General features: G+C 41.7%; 1 long non-coding RNA gene across 1 annotated transcript; it reads left to right on the forward strand.

Moving 5' to 3' along the window:
* Positions 1 to 976: 976 nt before the first annotated feature.
* Positions 977 to 14196, forward strand: LOC141925686 (uncharacterized). Its single transcript, XR_012623908.1, has 3 exons — positions 977 to 1471; positions 11681 to 11807; positions 13892 to 14196. It is a non-coding gene; the product is annotated as an uncharacterized LOC141925686 (long non-coding RNA).
* Positions 14197 to 18315: the final 4119 nt, after the last annotated feature.

Consider the following 18315-nt stretch of genomic DNA (forward strand, 5'->3'; position numbering starts at 1 on the left):
TGAAATACAACCTGAGTGAAAAATATATTTAAAGTTTGCTGAAACTAACGTTTCTGCAAAGCATTTATTTTCAGCCATGTCAGAATATTTCATGTTCATTGCTATTTTTTCATTTCACCTTCAGGATTAGCATGTTCCACACAACCTGCTTTATTACAGAGAATTTTCTTGAATACATTCAAATTGCAATCCAATGGATACTTGAAAAAGTCACCCTCCTTTACAAATTACTGAACACTTTAAAACTGAATTTTTGGGTTTGTAAGGAAATGGTGTCTGTGAAAAAATGTTGAGATAGGTATAAATTTCACCAGCTCTATTATTAAACATTTATGAATCCATTGGCTGTAGATGGCTGCTAAATGGAAATTACGACAATCTCGCACTGGCCCAGGTAAGGAAGTAGTAGAGGTCTGTAAATTGGGGTTTTTCCTTCCCTGCTGTGGATGTTGCAGTGTTGGGTTTCTTCACGCTTCATTGATTTTGTCTGTAGTTATGGGAAGCTCTGCCAGGAAGGTTTCTTCTTTCATTACTGTTTAACAGTGCACCTCTGCTGGAGTCTAGGATGTTACTAAAACAAGCGCAGAAGACAAAACATCACTTGCAAATATATTTGCAAGCTTATCTTCAGTCTATTTTTGTTTTATCCATCCTCATAAAGTGAGCACCTTTGCCAAGCAGCCCTGTCTGGTACTGGAACAGTGCTGAAGAGAGGGTTTAGAGCTAGAAATGGGACTCAGTAATAAAATCTGCCCCCAGATTTGGATCCTGAGCTTATTTCTCTTTATCAGTTCAAAGGTGTGTGCTCATTAGTTGATTTGAAGCCATCTCTATGTAGCTGAAAAAAAACGTGAGGTTAACTGTATGTCACCTATTGCTCAGATAAATCAGAAATTTTGTCAGATGACTTTTTTTTTTTTCCTTGTCTAAAGGACAAGTTCTTCCCCAGGGTGTAAACACTCAACTCCTTGTGAAGCTGAGAGGGTGCAGGTCCTGGCTGGGTTCCCACCACCAGCTGCTCAGTGCCATGGGACACTGTAAAGCTGCAGCAAATGGCACCAGCTCAGTACTGGGACTCTCTCACCTTGAAAACTTCTACTGACATTGTATGAATTTACTTTTTTTTCCCCCCGTAGAGGCAATTGTAAAAACTTGCCAGTGATGCTGCAGGGAGAAGATCTTTATTGAAAGAAAAGATAATGTATTAGTGTTGCAGTTTATGAGCTATGTGGTTGGAGAATTTTGTATCTTACAGGGGATTTTTGGCAACCAGCTTTGCTGAAGTAAATTTGATCGACGTGGTGCTCTTGGCTACACGTGAGGTGGAGAAATATCAGCGGTGTCATATACTGAACCCTATCAAGGATGCAGCTGCACTGCGCTGTGCCCCATCGGACCTGTCCTCAGCCCATTTTCCTGCTGCTCCAAAGGCAAGGAAGGACCATGGAAGGGGAGGTTGCAGTGTTTTGTGGTGAGTGTCTCCTCATCAGGGCTGTTACTCCAATGCTTCTCAAAATCGAAGTTTACTGTCATTCTAAGGTGCTCCAGGGGGTCAGAGCAATGACTTTGTTGTCTAATTAAAATGGTTTATATTATGAGCGAACCTTGCTGTATTAATGGAAGAAGAAACAGAATGATCTATCATATCGCCTCTTTAAATTATTTTGTTTAGTGTCTGTGTTGGATATTAAACGTTATGTCATAAAATGTGTGGCTGTAGAGAATTTCAATAGGCTTGGCATCAAGGTAAGAGAAAAATAATAAAAACATCCTAGTCTCTTTTATAATACAGCCCTGTGTAACCAGGGAACACTAAAGCTAAAATGACTTTTTGCCAATAATTGTCTTTTGGTTCTTTAAAGCAATATAGTCAAACCTCTGTAGACTTAATACTACTGGTTATGGGATTTGTATCTCTGCTAAATGCAAAATTTAATTCAGTGTTCAGTTGTTTAAAATTTAAAATCTAAACTTTAGTGTGTCATAAAAATTGGACTGCTTCTCATACTTATTAGTGTGAGAAAAAAGTCTGTCTAATTCAATAGAATTCATGGGCATTGATGCTACATTGGGGTTTATTAAAGAGAAAACATTGGTTTAATATATAAACCATGAAAAGGCTGCAACATTAAGCAAATTATGCAAATTCAATTGTGTAAAAAAAGAAACCATATCTGCATTACATAAAAACTTAGAAAGGCTGTCCCTTACCAGATTTTAACTGTGAAGGTTATTGTGGCTTGCACAGCGTTACAGATATGTGCACAGTCAAATTGGATTGCACTTCTCCTCCTCCTATTGGCAGCACGAGCCCAATATGCTAACGCATTATGGAAATGAAAAACAATAGATTTTGGAGACCCCAGCAGAATTGGAAGCTTCATTATGCTCAGCACTGACTCTATATATAGCCTCGTTATCCATGGTGGTCTGGTCTGTGGTGTTGTGCAGTTGAGGTGCGGACCTACACCCACGTGACACGATTTGTTGTGTGTGTTCACTGCCAAAAACCCACGGGTCACAAGAGTGGTTTGAAAGACAGCGAGTTCCCGAGCGTGGCCTTGGGGACTGTGGAGGATCCATTGAAGGGGCACAGGGTCCTTTCCTCACATGGGGAAAGGGTGGGAAACCATCTGAAGGGTTGTTTTGGTAAGAACCAAGAGGTTCTCCACGAACCACCCAAGATATGCCCCTTTCTTCTCCCTTTCAAAAAATAGCTCTGTCTTAAGTTTGAGCAGTGTAACAACAGGCTGTGTTTAAATTAAATTGTCTCCAGTTTGATCAATGCCCTGCTTGAGGCCATAATTTTCATGGCACTGATAGCACAGCATTTCATAACTCTATAAAGCACACTCACAGCTGAGATGCAGTCCCCAGTCTTTTCTCATGGCAACTTTGAAAAGGTTTTGTAGTATCCAGGCATCTTCCTGCTGGTGAAAAAAATTCCCATAAAATTTTATAATGCCATTGGCAATGGCTGTAGCAGGTCAGATGCAGTCGTTCACCCTTTTCCTAGAGTCCCGCTGCTGGTGGCCACTGAAACCTCTGCCTGGCCAGCTGCTCTGGCATCCGGGAAGGGAATCTGTGGCTATCACTTTCCTTTGCTCATCCATTACAAATATCCGCCCAGTTACCATGTAGGTTCAGCCTCCTGCGTTTGTAGCATAAGTGGAGAAAGCAGGTATGCTTGAAAAATACCTCGTGTTATTGTAGAAAGATCTCAAATGGATGTTGTCTCTGAATTTTGGTGGGACAGTGAAGATTTAGTGAGTCAAGGCAGTAGACCTCTCCTTCTGCCCCCTCAAACAGAGGGTTTTTGTGATCTAGAGTGTTAAACCCCTACTTACAGATGAACAGGCAGAGAGGGAAATAGAGTCATATAGGATATTTTGTACTTTTGGGGGAAAATGCACTTTGAAAATCCCGTATGTGAATTTTCATTAAAGTTTAATATAAGTTCCATTTTAAAACATTACTAAACCTTGAAAATGCTATCTTTGCATTTAATACACTAAAATAGTAATGAAACATTCCAAGAGACTTTCACAGATTTTCATGAAAATATTCATAAAAGATTGAAAAAAACATTTCTAAAAGTCTCCATCATTCCAGTAAGAGTCTACTAATAAGTACATCCTCCTTGCAGCATCATGCAGACTTTTATGGAGAAAAAATGACATATCATGCCAATACTACCACATGTTAAAGAAGATGTTAAGATATCTCAGAACTGAAAATAAAATGGGAAAAAAAAAAAAAAAAAGCATGAGAATAAACTTCACATATCTAAGAAAAGTTCCATTAAAATACAGTTTTGAAACATAAAACCGTGGTCTAAATAGTTAAGTTTTCATAACACTACATAAAACCATGCATGGACTATTTCACTTCAGACTGGAGAAAATCTCCCTGAAATTCTAATGAAGTATTCATAAAATATACATGACAAATGTGCAGAAGAGTAAAGAGGACACAGCCAAAAATTCACTGAAATTTAAGATTTGAGTTGAAATAGCTCTTTTTTAGAAAACAAAGATCTCTCTTGGCTGCCCATAGTTGTCTGAAAGTCTCTGAGTCACCACTTGACAGCTCTGGCCCTTCTCCCTTAGCCCTTTGCATAATTTTTCCACACTGTGCAGCAGGAGTTTGTGGCACAAGGCTGGTGGTGCCTCAGGAGCCTTGTCGTGAAGCAGGCTCCCTAATAAACACCACTGAAAAAAATGTGAAAACTGAGTAGATGGAAAAAAAGTCTTTATTTTTCAATGCCCTGGTCCAATAATTTTTTTTCCTTGCATAGGACAGTAGCGATGTGCTGCATCTCCTGCAACGGCCTCATTGCATTAGTGCCATTTGTGAAAGCAGATGGTGAAATAGAGGTTGGGGCAGGCCTCCCCGACACAACTTCTTCTTCTTAAAACTCACGCAGACTTTTTCCTAAAACCAATTAATACCTGTCTACCACTTGGTAGGTCTTTCCTGCCTCAGAGACCGTCAGCGACTGGGTGATGCCGTTGGTGGCTTCAGGTCCCTGACTGCTGAGGGAGGAGGTGTTGGGGTCCTGTCCTGCTGGTCATGAACCCTGTTCTCCTTATTCCTCAGCTCAGCCCAGGACAGCACAGGCCTGCCTCATTCACCCTTTAACAGCAGAGGTAATGCAGGAAAAATAGGAAATAACAGTGTAGGAAACTATTTTCCAGTGAAATTTAATGCAGACTTGCTGCTGCTCTCTTCTCTACCAATGTAGCTCTATTCCTTTGGCACTAAGAGGACAAGTAGAGTTTTTATTGTGGTGTTAAACTGTTATCCCAGTCAGGCACGACTGGAAAGGTCCCTGCATCCAGCACCCTCCTGTGTGGGACATCAAACCCAGCCTCTGCGTAGAGATCAAAGGGAATTTATTTTTTGGGGGGATGTGTTTCTGTTTCCCTCAGCCTGGGGAAATTTCAGAGTCTGTGTTAGCCCCATGCACACAGTTTTACAACAATTTGGTCCCTGGGAAGTCCCCTGGCTTTGATGCCCAGGCTGGCTGTACGTGGAAACTCTTCTGCATTTCTGCAGGTGCCAGCTGAGCACGTCTACACTGACCACACAAGGAATAATGAGCATTTTTAACCTTGAAACTTAAGCTAAATCTGAGCCTAAAAGTATCTGAAGAAATCCTTGTCTGCAGTTTATAATGTTCTTAAAAAGACCAGTGATATTCTTAATACTTTCTTCCTGCAAATACAAAGATTCACCCTTTCCCCTTAAAAATACACTCGAGAATCCTGGACATGAAGTTGCCCTGATTATGAAAATGTTTGGGATTTTATTGGTTTCCATTTTCAGCAATTTTTCCAATGTAAATGTTGGATTTATAGTCTCCTGTCAGACATTGTGTAAAGGGAATAATAATCACGTACTAACATTTTTTTGCTTTACAGTTTAACATAAATCTTTATAAGAGTTTGCAAGTAGCGAAATAACCTTTGGCATGAGGCACTTAAGAGGTGATGTAAAACCCTCCCGCAGCCGAGGGGAGTGGCAGTTGGGTTCAGCAGACACTCAGCAAGGCTCTTCAGGTTCCCTCGACTCTCTCTCCGCAGACATCTGTCGTCCATCACTTTATTTAAATTCCCTTTTCTCTTTACAAACTTGCTGCCGGTTCATCCTTGTTCATCCCGCTACTCAGTGGGAGAAAAAAAGAAAAGCTGGTATGCCACGAAACTGGGGAAAGTCCTGCGAGGCAGAGGTAAGGCTGGATTATATTGTCCTTTAGCATGAAGACCGCAAGGTAAATGCTGTTGCAGATGTCTACCTTTAATATATTGTGTTATATGCAAGTTATGTAGCATCTTTGCTTATTTATCAGCCCTAGATTTGTGTCAGAATGTATATATAAGCCACAATGGTCTGTTAATTTATCGTAGTTCAGCACTCCTGTATCTATATACGTAATAAAAAAAGCTTTTCAGCCTTGTTTGATGACTTAGCAACAGCTTTGGGAATTCTGGCAATAAACGCTTGCTGAGATTCCCAGTGTTGTAGCTAATTTGAATATAATATAATATGTTTATTAAAGGAAATAACAAACTTTAAAAAAAAAAAAATTCAGTCTTTACCAGCAGATTTTTATTTGCGTTGCAAATTATTTCATGAATTTTCTCAAAATGTTTATAATCTGTTCCATAAGAACTACTTTTGTGCTTAGGATAATGTCCAATAAACTCCAAAGGAGAAGCGTGGTAATTTCCTTCAGAGGAGTAAGTATACCAGTGTGGATTTCCACGGAAGCGGGTTTGCAAAACTGCTTTATGCCAAAGTTAAGCAACTTTGTAAACTGCCTGGCAGTGAAAAGTTATTGCTGGCAGCTTTGAGAGCTGGATGAGCCTTTGCTGGCATTTGGGGTTGTGTCAGATTTGTTCTTACTTAGCAATTATGGAGAGAGAAGTGCTCATCACCATCCTATTGATTCATCACTTGACCCTTGAACTATGATTTTTAGCCCGTGCTAAGCAGTAGAGTTCTCATTAGCTATCAAATAAATCGTAGAATTCTTTTTGCTGATTTCTCTGGAGTTGGTATTTCCATTTAAAAAAAAAAATAATTCCTATGATGCAAATGTGCTTAAGTTATAGAAAACCTCTTTTAAAAGCTGCTAAGCATTTTAATAGCTCCTAAAATGTTAAGGAATATTCTTTCTGTATTGCTTCACAGTACTTTAGATGTACTCTATGGTTTGTCTTCCATAATGTATTGATCTTGAAAAGAAAAGGAGCCAAGAGGATGCAATCCTTGCTTAATTGTGGGGTCCTGCTCGTTTGAAGCAATGCGGAGAGACTTCTGCCTGTTGGGTAATGGTTGGATTAATTCGGATTCACCTAGACTGGCTTCCCAGCTCTTAACTTGGCTCCTTCCTTTTTCCTGTTTGAATCAAAAGGAAAGCAAAGCTGCCGGCAGGAGCGAGGCACACCCACGGATTTGTGCATTTAACAGTGATATCGTTCTGTTCTTATAGCTGATAGAAACATGAGAAGGAAACTTTCTCTCTGTTGTTCCTTGCTCTTGGGCGGCTTCCCTCCAAGCTAGGAGGTGTTTCTGAACTCTTACCCTTTCCCAGCGCTGGGTGGGAGCTGGAGGCCAATCGCGAGGGCTCGGCTGAGGGCCAGGCAATGGGTTTTTTGAAAGGCTTTTTCTTCTCAGCATCCCTGGAGCAGCTGAGAACTCTTTCCATGGAAAGTTTAGGCTTTGGCAAAACACAAACACGGAACAATTTAAATTCTCACCTGAGGTACATGGGCACAACAAAGAGGAAATCCAAAAGATTTAGGAAAGGAAGGGAAAAAGCTTAATAGTAAGGATCGTAGGAGAATTCAGATTTGCTAGTAGGGAGGGTGGGAGGTTGTGAGAGACTGAAATGTCAAATGACTGTCCCAAAGCTTGCTTGTGTCTGTGCGGACCTCAGGGACAAGTGCTGCGGCCTGGGGGTTGGTCTGGGGATGTCCCCCAGGGAAGCAGGGCTGTATGGAAGGCTGCACCCCCCACTTCTCTGCAGCTGCACTGTCAAACTCCTTAGATGAGCCTCAGAGGGGCAGCGGGGACTGAGCTGGCCCCATGCTGTAGCCATTTGTGGCTCTATTGTGTCCCCAGCCCCCAGGCGCATTGCTAACGAACCGATAAGAGGCCTTTCTGCTCCAGAAGCCGATGCAGCAAAAAACCTGTGGGACCAGAGGGAAAAACCCTAAAGGTGAGCAGATGCGCTCATCAGCGGATACGATGAACTTAAAAAGGCAACAGAAAACTTTGCCGGGTGTGCACCCACCGCCGAAGAACTGAAGACTGGGGACCAACGGGACGCCACTGGATCCATGGTGGTGACTCTTCTCGCAGCCCTATCCCTCATCCTTGCTTGATTTCTGTCTTTTCCTTCCGTTCTGTGCTAGCACTTCCCCCTTCACTTTTTTAATAACAAAAGCCTGGTTTGGGTGTACGGCATTTGGCCTAATTTGTGTCTTAATCTCGCTCTTGGGATCGTATTGAAACCTCCCCGACACTGGATCGGGAACTGCTGTCCCGGTGAGTGGCTCTGATGCGGCTGCTTGGCTGGGGTCAGCTGGGGCTGAGCACTTCGTTGCTCTTTGGCTTACAGAGGAGAATTACATCAGCAGCAGTTTGCAGGACAAATTTATGTGAATGCATGGGCCATTTTCCTCTCTTCAGGGTCAAATGCAGCAAAACCAATTTCCACTGCTTTAAAACAAATAAACTGACAAATCTGGTAATATGTTGCCGCACCGTGACGTGTTTAGGTGATGATTTTTTATCACCTGGATCCTCGCACAGCCCCTGTGCCCTGATGGGCAGGAGCACTCAAATGAGGGGTGCAGCTGTCTGGGAGAAAACACCGACCCCACGGTGCTGCCCGCTCTTACCCGGCTGCGTTCACCCTGTGGAAGAGGGAGAAGGAGCCCACAGCTACATTAACACTCTGCTCGGTGTCACTAAGCAGGGAGCTGGCAGGCAGCGTGCCAGTGCAGGGAAAGGGATAAAAGGAGACAGAATTTAGAAAAATAAAGGAATTATAACTGGGGAATCCGGGAATATCATGGATGGACAATGTTATCATTTGCCTGCAGTTCTTCCCAGATTAATGCCATCCCCAAATTTAAAATAATTCCAGTTCTCAGTCCACTTTTGACCTCACCTTGGCCGTGTAATCCAGACTGTGTTTCCCTGGCCTCTTCCTGAGAAGCGGGACAGTGTCAACAGTCCTCCTGAGGTCAAAGCATGGAGACCTGCTGTCTCCTTCGCGTCTACCAGAGCTTTTGTTTTGCCACAGGAGAAAACTTGGCTGATTTGATGGAATTTGTTGACGACAAACCCATTTGAGTTGTTTCTTATTTCCAGGTTGGGCTGTTGGTGCTTGCAAAGAGTTCTTCCAGCATTTCGGAAGGAGCTCAAGTTAAACTAACTCTCCCAAAGACTAAGAAAGCAAGACTTGCATACTATTAAATAGACTTAAAATGCAATCTTGCATGCAGTGTCTGATTTCAGGGGGTCTCTCTGCTGCAATGACCACCCATGAACAGGACGTAGGCCACCCCACGACAGGGGAGAGAGGAAGGAGGTCCTTGCTTGGTGCACACCCATGTATTTGGGACTGTGACTTTCCTCACATCATAGGTATTTCTCCCAACTGCTCATGTGAAATACAAATCCCAGCAGCAAACACAAGACGGAGGAGGAGCATGGTGCAAAAGTGGTACAATCCCAGCAAAGAAGATTTAGAGTGAAAGGGATGTGCCTGTGTGTAATGGGGTGAAAAACAGGAAGGTTTAGGCAAAAACTGAACTTTTGTAGAAGAGAGCCTGAGGAGAAGTTATTGGAGACCTGTGTTTAAAACTGAAAGTAAGAGGGAAAAATACTCCAAGAAAACATCCACCATGGGTACTGAGGCCGAAGGCTGTCCTGGGGACACTGCCCATGGCTGCTCACGTCCCTGCTGCCATCTCGGTAGCTCTCACGTGGCGGCAGCAGAAAGGGGCTGCTTTGTCATCAAACTGATTCGACAGGTGAAAAATGTTTATTGCCACGGAGTTTCTCTTCTGTGTCTTACTTTTTGCTTAATTAAAACACCAATAATCCTTATGAGATAATTTACTATTTTTCTGCAGTCAGCACTATAATGCTCTACTCATATCTGTTTAAAGTGAATGATTTGCATTGACTTTTTTTTTTAAAAAAAAAGAAAGTTACAACTTTGTTGTGCTGCATTGTAGAATAACACATTTAACAAAGAAACTCCAGTCAATGGGAGATAGATTTTGTGTTCTTTTCCCCTATATTTCCTACCCACACTGCACATGCTTAGTGTTGGCTCTGACTCTGCTCCAAACATCAGATGTAGACATTTAAAATTCACAAAGCCACACAGGATTCACACTTGCCTGTGAATAGCTGGTTGTTATTAAAAGTATGTTCATGGTGAAACATTCCTCTAGTGCTTTAAAGCTGCCAGAAGCCATTTATGCCTGCTATTGTGTGATAGTGATAATATTGGAAATGACATTATGAAGTCTGTGGCCTTAAAGACGCCACAGTCTGTCTGTCTTTGCGCTTGTGCTTTGATTTTATTCAAATATATTTGTTAGAAATACTTATAAATGTCAGTGGCTGCCATTAGTCATCTATCTCAGATGTCATGTTGAAAGGCAAGAGATTCCACCTGCAGGACATTTGGGGGGTGGAAATAAAGTCTCATAATGAAGGGGGAATTGGGGAGAGTAAGGAAGCAAGGGAACACCTGAGGCAAAGCCGTGTGTATGTGTAATTAGATTAACTTTAAGGACCTGCTTAATTTTAGAGCTGTTCTCAACCTGGGGAAGGAGCAAAACTGGGGTAAACAAAAATAAATAGCCAAGTATAACTGAAAACAGTACTTAGTCTAATTACCATAAGACATATTTCCTGTTGAAAAATAACATAATTAATGGTATATTGAACTCAAAACCTCTTCTGTGGTAGTTATTAAATTCCATGACATTTCAGCTTGATTAACTTTTTAACAGCTATGACTTAGGGCCATTACAGGAAACCTTCTGAGGTGGATGCGAGATCTGATGACCTACCCCACCAACAGTCCCAATTATTCAAACTGAAGAAAATGTATTATAAAACCTCATTAGCAGAAGGGAAACCTATAAACCTATTGCCTGATCTTATTCTGATTTAAAGTTGGCTGAGATGAAGGGATGAGACGTGAAGAAAGCATCCTCCTGCCTTGGCGAGTAGAAGGAGAGCAACGAGAGGTTTCCTGAGCTCTGGTTCTAACTCTGCCTTGATGATGATATTTTGCAGGAGTTAATTATGATTTTTGTATAGGATATTTATTTTTAGGGAGTTATTCTGTTCTTGAGAGTACCCCAGCACTACAGGTGCATTTGGGAGTCCCTTTGCTTGTCCCTTCACTAACCTATAGCTGTTCAGCAGCGTGGAAAAAGCTCTACAGCAGCTTGGCAGTTGTTGCTGCCTCCTTTCAGCTTCTCTCCATACAATAAGGATGACAACCTTGGGTATAATAAAGGGAATGAGGCTTCAGGTAGGCGGAGAGTAATTGGTGGCATTTCCCAGAAAAATGGTAATAGAAAAGGCTCTCTCATGCTGGGGAATCTGGAAGTGCTGCCCCAGCCCTGTGTGCTCCCCAAACCGCTGCCTTGTGCTGTGCCAGGATTTTGGGCTGAGACCTTGGAAGGAACAACCCAGCGTCACCGTTGCCATTCGCAGGGGCAGTCGGGGGCTTGAGATGAGCACGTAGTTTAAAGCAGACCAGCCCCTCCTCAGGGGGGTTGTCAAGCTCACAGCACAAGGGCAGGAAGAAATGCATACATGACTCTTAATATTTCCCACGTTGATATTGGAAATATTATATATATTTTGAGTGAAATGAGGGGAAAGCCATGCTCATCTCAGCATTGCCCAGTCTGATTTCTGATGCCACCTGCCTATACTTTCTAGGTTACAGAGCAACAATATAAAAATTTTAAATTCTTCCTAAAAAAGGAAGAACATGGTAATATTTTATGGATTTATTTCAGGGGTTTTTTTGGTCTAAACTTGCTGCACAAACCTGCTTGGTATAACACCTGTAAATAACTGCTGTTGAGGTGATGTTTCCTGACTCTGTCACGTTTGGCTATTGCAGGTCTGGGGCTGGATCCTGCTGGTGCCGGGCTCACCACCACAGTTCCCTGTGTCCTCCCAGGTCTGATGCTATGGGCTTCCAGAGATTTATCCACTTACAAAGCTTCACGGAAACAAAAAAAGAAAATGTAACTATAACCTGAGGGCCTTTGTTGGAAAACAATTACAAACCATGGTATTTCTATCAAATATTTGGGGAATATATATGCAATTTTCTTTGGGTGGGATGTTGTTCCTTCATTCTCTAGGAGCTTTCTTTGCAAGGGATCACAGATATATATCTAGCTACTTCTAATATTGTTGATTGCTTCACCACACAGTACATAGGGAAAAGTAAAATAATCCAGGTAAAAAAGTTAATATTTGAAAAATATTTACAAAATACCAAGCCCTAATGTGAAACAAACCCAAAGAAATAGAGCTCCAAACCAAAGTGAAATCAGCTGAGCTAATGAGTGGTGGTCAGGGAGATGGTGAAATTCATTTCAAATTGCTCTGTGCTCCAAACTACTGAAAGTGAATATAATGAAGGATTCACAGAATTTGCTTTTGTCTTTCTGTAAAGAAGGAAAAAAAGGCTGCTTAAATCAGTAGTGTGCTTGTTATGCATATGAAGACACAAAGGTTATGAAAATATGGCACAATCTCCTCAATTCTGTGATTTAATTAAGATATGCCTCTGAGGAAAAGGAGCAAAAGGGATGCTCGCTGTAACTGTAATTGATAAACTCGCCTTCCGTTTCTTGAAGGTGCGAAACACCAGCGGTAATAAATGACTATTTAATAGCATAAAATGTCAGGAGAGGAGCCGTTGAGATCAGTTTGGAGGAAAAAAGAGATAACGCCTTTTTTACCAAATCTGTGAGAATATTAGTTGAACAGTGTAATTGGAAGACCCCAATACTTTACAAAGACACAACACAGCTGAGATCTCCAGAGGTTTCTGACTGACCTCAGAGTGTAAACAGAGGATTTTTCCTGCCAGCATTTTTTTCTCTTAAGTTCTTCTTGAGCAGTGGAATTGTGTCCCAACAGCCCTATCACTGCTATCTGTAGAAATATAAAAAAATATATTGCCATGCTCCAAACCAGATCCTCAGGTAACACAATAATCCTAAGTATGCCACTGGCCTTTCTTGCCATCAGAGTCCTTTTCCCAGTTTGATTAATACTAAGATTTTAACAGGAAAAAAGTATGTGGCAAGGCAAGTTCTTAGCTGTTCTGACTCCTTTCTCAGCTGAGACTTACTAAATTCTGTAGGATGCTCCAAATCTTTCCTTAAATGCTTAGTAATCTTTTGCTGCCATTACATAGGGATACAGGTGTAATTTTTTTTTTCAAATGAAGATAAAGAAATTCATCATTGTCCATTTAAAATAAAAAAATGTTCATATTAGTTCCCACTGGAGCACACCTTTGAGCTCTCATTCTAGAAACACAGCCTCAAAGAGCCTGAGGCTTTGCCATCAGAAGAAGTATTGGGTCTCATTTAGGGGGTGAGCCCTAAGCTGAACTTAGGGCTCAGCCTTCCACACCAACACCTTACATAATATGGAAATCGTACATAGTTGAGAACCTCCCTGAGCCTTCTCTGGGCCATCCTTGTTAGTCAGGGAGCAGAGGCAAGCACACATGGTTTGTTAGTGTTTGCTTTCTCTTCTAATAAAAAAAAAAAATGTTCTCCTCTAGCAACTATTTCTTTTTTACAGTTAAAACAATCATTTCTCACTATCAATACCTTATTGCCAGTCTGAACTGCTGAGAGATAATCTACCAATAATGCGCTAATTAGTCTTACTGCTGCAGTATCTCAGATACAGGCTGAAGAGCTGGAAGATAATTAGTATTTAACCAATTAAGCTTGTTGCAAGTTCATGAACACAGCCCTTACATTTTTTTCCCTGTCAAATTCAGAGTGAATGCAGTAATTTAACAGCATTTTCTGAAATAAGCAGAAATTGGTCAAAGAGATTTTGTTTTTTTTAATTTTAACAGCAGCTATGAGATTTCACCTTTCCCTCCCAGCTGTCTCCCAAGTTCCCTCCAATTTCTCATTAGACATCATTAGATTAAAGTTGTTAGATTATGGATCTGACCTCAGGTAACCCCATAGTATTTCTTTCCACATATCCTTAATGTAAAAACATAGAAATATTAGTCTGTGAATTATGATAAAGATCAATGCGGTTTCCCTTCCCTTTTTTCTTGCAGACTGTGGCCATGTCCCAGCTGAGCAATTCCTGGAGCTGCTGTGGCACTTTGGGTTGGGTCCCCCACTACAGAATTGAAAGGTGCTCAGCTTTCTGGAAGAAGAAAATGATTAACAAATGATTTGTGAGTGTCTGAGGGGGAAAAGAGCCTTTTTGGCTGAACACTCCCACCTGTGCTTCTGAATGCAGAGCTCTTGTATGACGAGAAATCTGAAATAGGTTAATGTTTATATTGATTACTAATTGACACAGTAATTGCTACTAATTTTTTGTACATAAATTGCATAGCCTTCAAGTGAACATTAATCTTCTTGTCTAGTGATCATTTCTTGCGATTGACACAGTGACTAACTGTTAGGGTTGCCTGGATGGCCCATTTTCAGCGTGAAATGACAATTCAGACGATACTGGGGGACCTCAGGTTTCTTTCACCCCTTTCAGCTGAATGCCTCACATGGGTGAAACAGGGGCACAGGGCTCTTCTGGTGGTGGGTGAGGGTCAGCTTCAGCATCAGCTTCATCATCATCAGCTTCAGCATCAGCTGTGCAGGGAGTGCTTTCCAATGGCACCCATTTTGAGGGACATGTTACACCTCATTATATGCATTAAAAAGTTTGATTTGATGGTCAGGTATGGTCCTCTGAGAAGAATTCTTTGAATATTGGCTTCTTGTGTATGAAGATTTTCTTTCCAAATACCACAACTCATGATTGTGGTTATCTTCATTTGGGATTATACCTTGGAGCTGTTGGTTTGCAAATCATGAGGGATGTGCTAACTTGGTAGCGGCACTTTAAAGCCAGTTAGAAATGAGAGGTGGTTGTCCTGTGACTAGTGTGGTGTCAGCCAGACCTGATGTACTCAGAGACAACACCTGGGAGCTGAGGGGGCAACCTGGGGAGTGCCAGGATCAGCAGTGATAGGCAGATCTCGGTGCTGGCACAACCTTTTACCTCAGCTGGTGCTGGAGGATCTACAGTAACTGTGCTTATAAATGAGCCTTGGGAAAAATGTAATGACTATATATATGAAAATCTAAAACCTGTATAAAAATGTTAGCTCAGAAAAAGATGACTGATGAGGAATTACAGGTAAATTCACGGCCAGCTCAGTCAAACTGCTCTATCTACAGTTGTACGTTTGCAAGTGTCCCACCTGAAGGACTGCGCGAGGAAGCCCAAGGTATGAGCTTTTTCCTTCTGTGTTGGTTAGTCGCCTTGTTTCTGCAGAAACTGCACTGGTTTTTCTCTCGTGAGAGCAAACTACTCTTTCATCTGCTATTCCACTTGCTGTAAACTCCTTTTCTGCATGCAAGCTGAGGGAAGAATACCAAGAGACTGCCTTAATTAAGATATGCCGGAGCAAAGCTAATTTTCAGGGTTTCTTTCAGACACTGACAGGAACACACTATAACTATTATACAGTCAGGATAATTGACTTCTATTTAATGTGGTAGTTGCTTACAAACAGCCAGTCAAACGTACCCATGTAAGCAGTGAAGAAATTGTTCAGAAACATTATCACTAATTCTTGAAATAAGTAACACTGAGTATATTGTTTACAGTCCTATTACTTTGGCTAAGAGGAAAGCAGGTGATGAATTTACTGTGTTTTCTCTCAGTACAATGAACAGGCTGTAAATGACTCAGAAATTTGAAGAAACAAAGTACTCAGTGTATTTTTCTATTTCTTCAAGCCTGCTGTATGTTTATATTTATTCTAATTTTATGTGGACGTTTCATTTCTCTGTATTTTTTACTGTTTGTGGCAGTTTTGCTGAGCTTGCCCTTTGCTGTGCCCAGAGGACTGTGGCCAGGGCAGAGCAGGATTCTCTCACCTTGAACGTAACATTGTGGGGAAAATAACAAAAACTTGTTTTACACTTCAGAGAACAATTTTGTTGTTGGCAGCAGAGATCATCTAATAGAAATATTTCACATTAAGAATTTTTAGTCTTTCTTCAACCAGGTTTTTTATATTTAAATATAGTTTAGAAATCAGACTTTTTCTTTAACTTGTATTTATTTTGGAATATTTCATGGGCAATGCTCACAACATAGAGAGGCTGTCAGATTCATTCACAGCTTCGCAGGGTGATCACGGTGGGGATAAAAGAGCGCTGAGGAGAGAAGATGGAAAATATATAGCATATATATGGATTTTTCCGGGTCCTGACAGGGCTCTTATTATTATTTTATTTCTATGAATCTCATAGACGCTGGAGGAGCTGATCCTCTCACCAAGGGGGACTATTAGCAATTTAGGAGGAAATGTGCTCCTATCACGAGGGATAAATGTGGTAATTCTTTCTGAGAGCTTGGAAGCTACTGGGGAATGATGAGCAACTATAATTCCCTGGAAATTAAACATGTCTACTGAGCGAGATGTGTGCCATGCCAGCCGAAGTGCAGGCCGGGTTGTCCTGACAGGGGTGGAAACTCACTGCTCCTGCCTTGCCCTGCTCCAGCCCCACTCCTGGGTACCAGACAGCCTGCGAGGGGGGCGATGGAGAGATGCCTCCAGACCCCGCTCTTGTGACAAGCGCTTGAAGAAAGGTGTTTCTCAAATAAATTTGATTTAAAAAAAAATAAAATAACAAAACCCCATGATGAATCAGTGCGGCTTTTGGAGCTGAGGGCATCCATCAGCCTGCTGATGAGGAGAGAGTCCTGTTAATCCTCAGTGGGACTCTTTACAGCTCCCCCCCCCACCCCGAGGGGGTTTGTAACTCCTCCCGTGTTTAGGATTCACAAGCTGCATCTAGATAAGCTGCTATTGCATTTAAAAAGTCAGGCTCTAGTGAAGCTGGGAGTTTGCTTCTGAGGCGGGTGACGGGCAGGAGAAGGCCTGTCAGGCATGCGACACACAAGCGTTTCTGCCTCGTAAGCAAGAGACAGCCAAAGCTATACATTTTGTAGACAAGCAAAAGAAGCCTGACAAGCTATTTGTAGGCAAAATATACTAGAGAGATATTTTTTAAAAATAATATTCTAGATTTTGTTCATATATATGTATTCTGACTGACCTGTATTTTTTCCTACAACACTGAATAATTAATTCTTACTCAGAAAGCTTGAATTACAGACTGCAAGCTTCAAGCATCAGTGCAGTCTGAAATGAACCCTCTAATATTTATCCTGTATTTATTTCAGCCTTTAGCATTCAAGTAATGCAGTAGATAATTCAGAAGAATATATGATCAAATGCAGCTTTTCAGCAAAGAGGGCAGCCAGAGATAACAACTCCTCTGCTGAAATAACCTTTCATGATGTCTTTCCCAGGCTGTTGTCTGACTTTTCCTTTAACTCTACTTCTAATTTGATTCTGAGCTATAAAAATACCAGCCTTATCTGCTTTACACTTGTACAGAAATCCACATCTTCAAAGTGTTGTAGAAACATTAATTAATCCATTCTTTTTGCATGTTGAAGAGCAGGAGTATCCTGGCCCTGTTTTAGAGACAAGAGACCTGAAAAAGCAGAAACTGGGGCCTCAATCCCAGAAGTCTTGAGCTGATGCAGTTGTTTATGCCCCTAAAAGTGCTGGAAATCTTTTTCCAGCACCTGGTTCATCTTGTGTAGTAGGTGGACAACTGATGTACCCATGGTGGAAAAGCTCTGGTATTGTCTGTGGCATCGCAGTGAGGAGCAAAATCTGTTGTATTTTGGGACTTGTCAGCACCCTTGGGCTTATTCAGAGCCCAAGCTAAAGCTGGAACCAAGGTCTGCATCTCACAGGAGAATATTTACTGAGGGTTTATTCTGTTCAGAGCCCAGCATCTACACATGTCTCGCTGGGTAAATGAGACAGGGTAACTGTTTCCTGTCCGAGCTGTAGTGTGTCATCATCTTCATGGTGTGGTGGCTGGTGGATTGGGTTAAAATCTGCCATTTCCAGCTTATTTAGGGAGAAAGGTGCTGTTGGGGGGGGAAGTATCAAAATTCATGAAGGGACTGTTTCAGTCTGGAACTCCTGGTGGTTAAGGTAATAAAGGTGCCCCCTTTAAGAAGACCTTGTATTGCCCTGCACTTCTGCTTCAAAATTTAAGAAAAGAGGGCTCAAAGTGCCAGCCCTTTGTTGACATCAGACAGCTGAAGGCTGAGCAAGGGTGTCATCGAAAAAGTTGAATTGAACAGCGTGCAGAGTTGAGTATAAATGGATTCAAGGGTTTTTGTGGTTATTTAGGATTTCACGGTGTGGCACCTGAAGCAAAATCTTAGCTTCTTTTTAAATGAGAAAATAGTGAGTTAAAGAGTAGAGCAAAAGAGTGTGACATTAAAAGCCCTCTATATTTGCCTCTTTCTGGTGACAAAAGTCCTCTGGCACCCGTGGCACCAGCATATCATCTGCAGAAACCTCATCTGACAGATGCAGCTCTCCATCAGGAAGACGCCGGCACTTTCCAAATGCTGGTACAGAAAAGG

Source organism: Strix aluco, chromosome 7 (genome assembly GCF_031877795.1).
Source record: "Strix aluco isolate bStrAlu1 chromosome 7, bStrAlu1.hap1, whole genome shotgun sequence".
Lineage (NCBI taxonomy): Eukaryota > Metazoa > Chordata > Aves > Strigiformes > Strigidae > Strix > Strix aluco.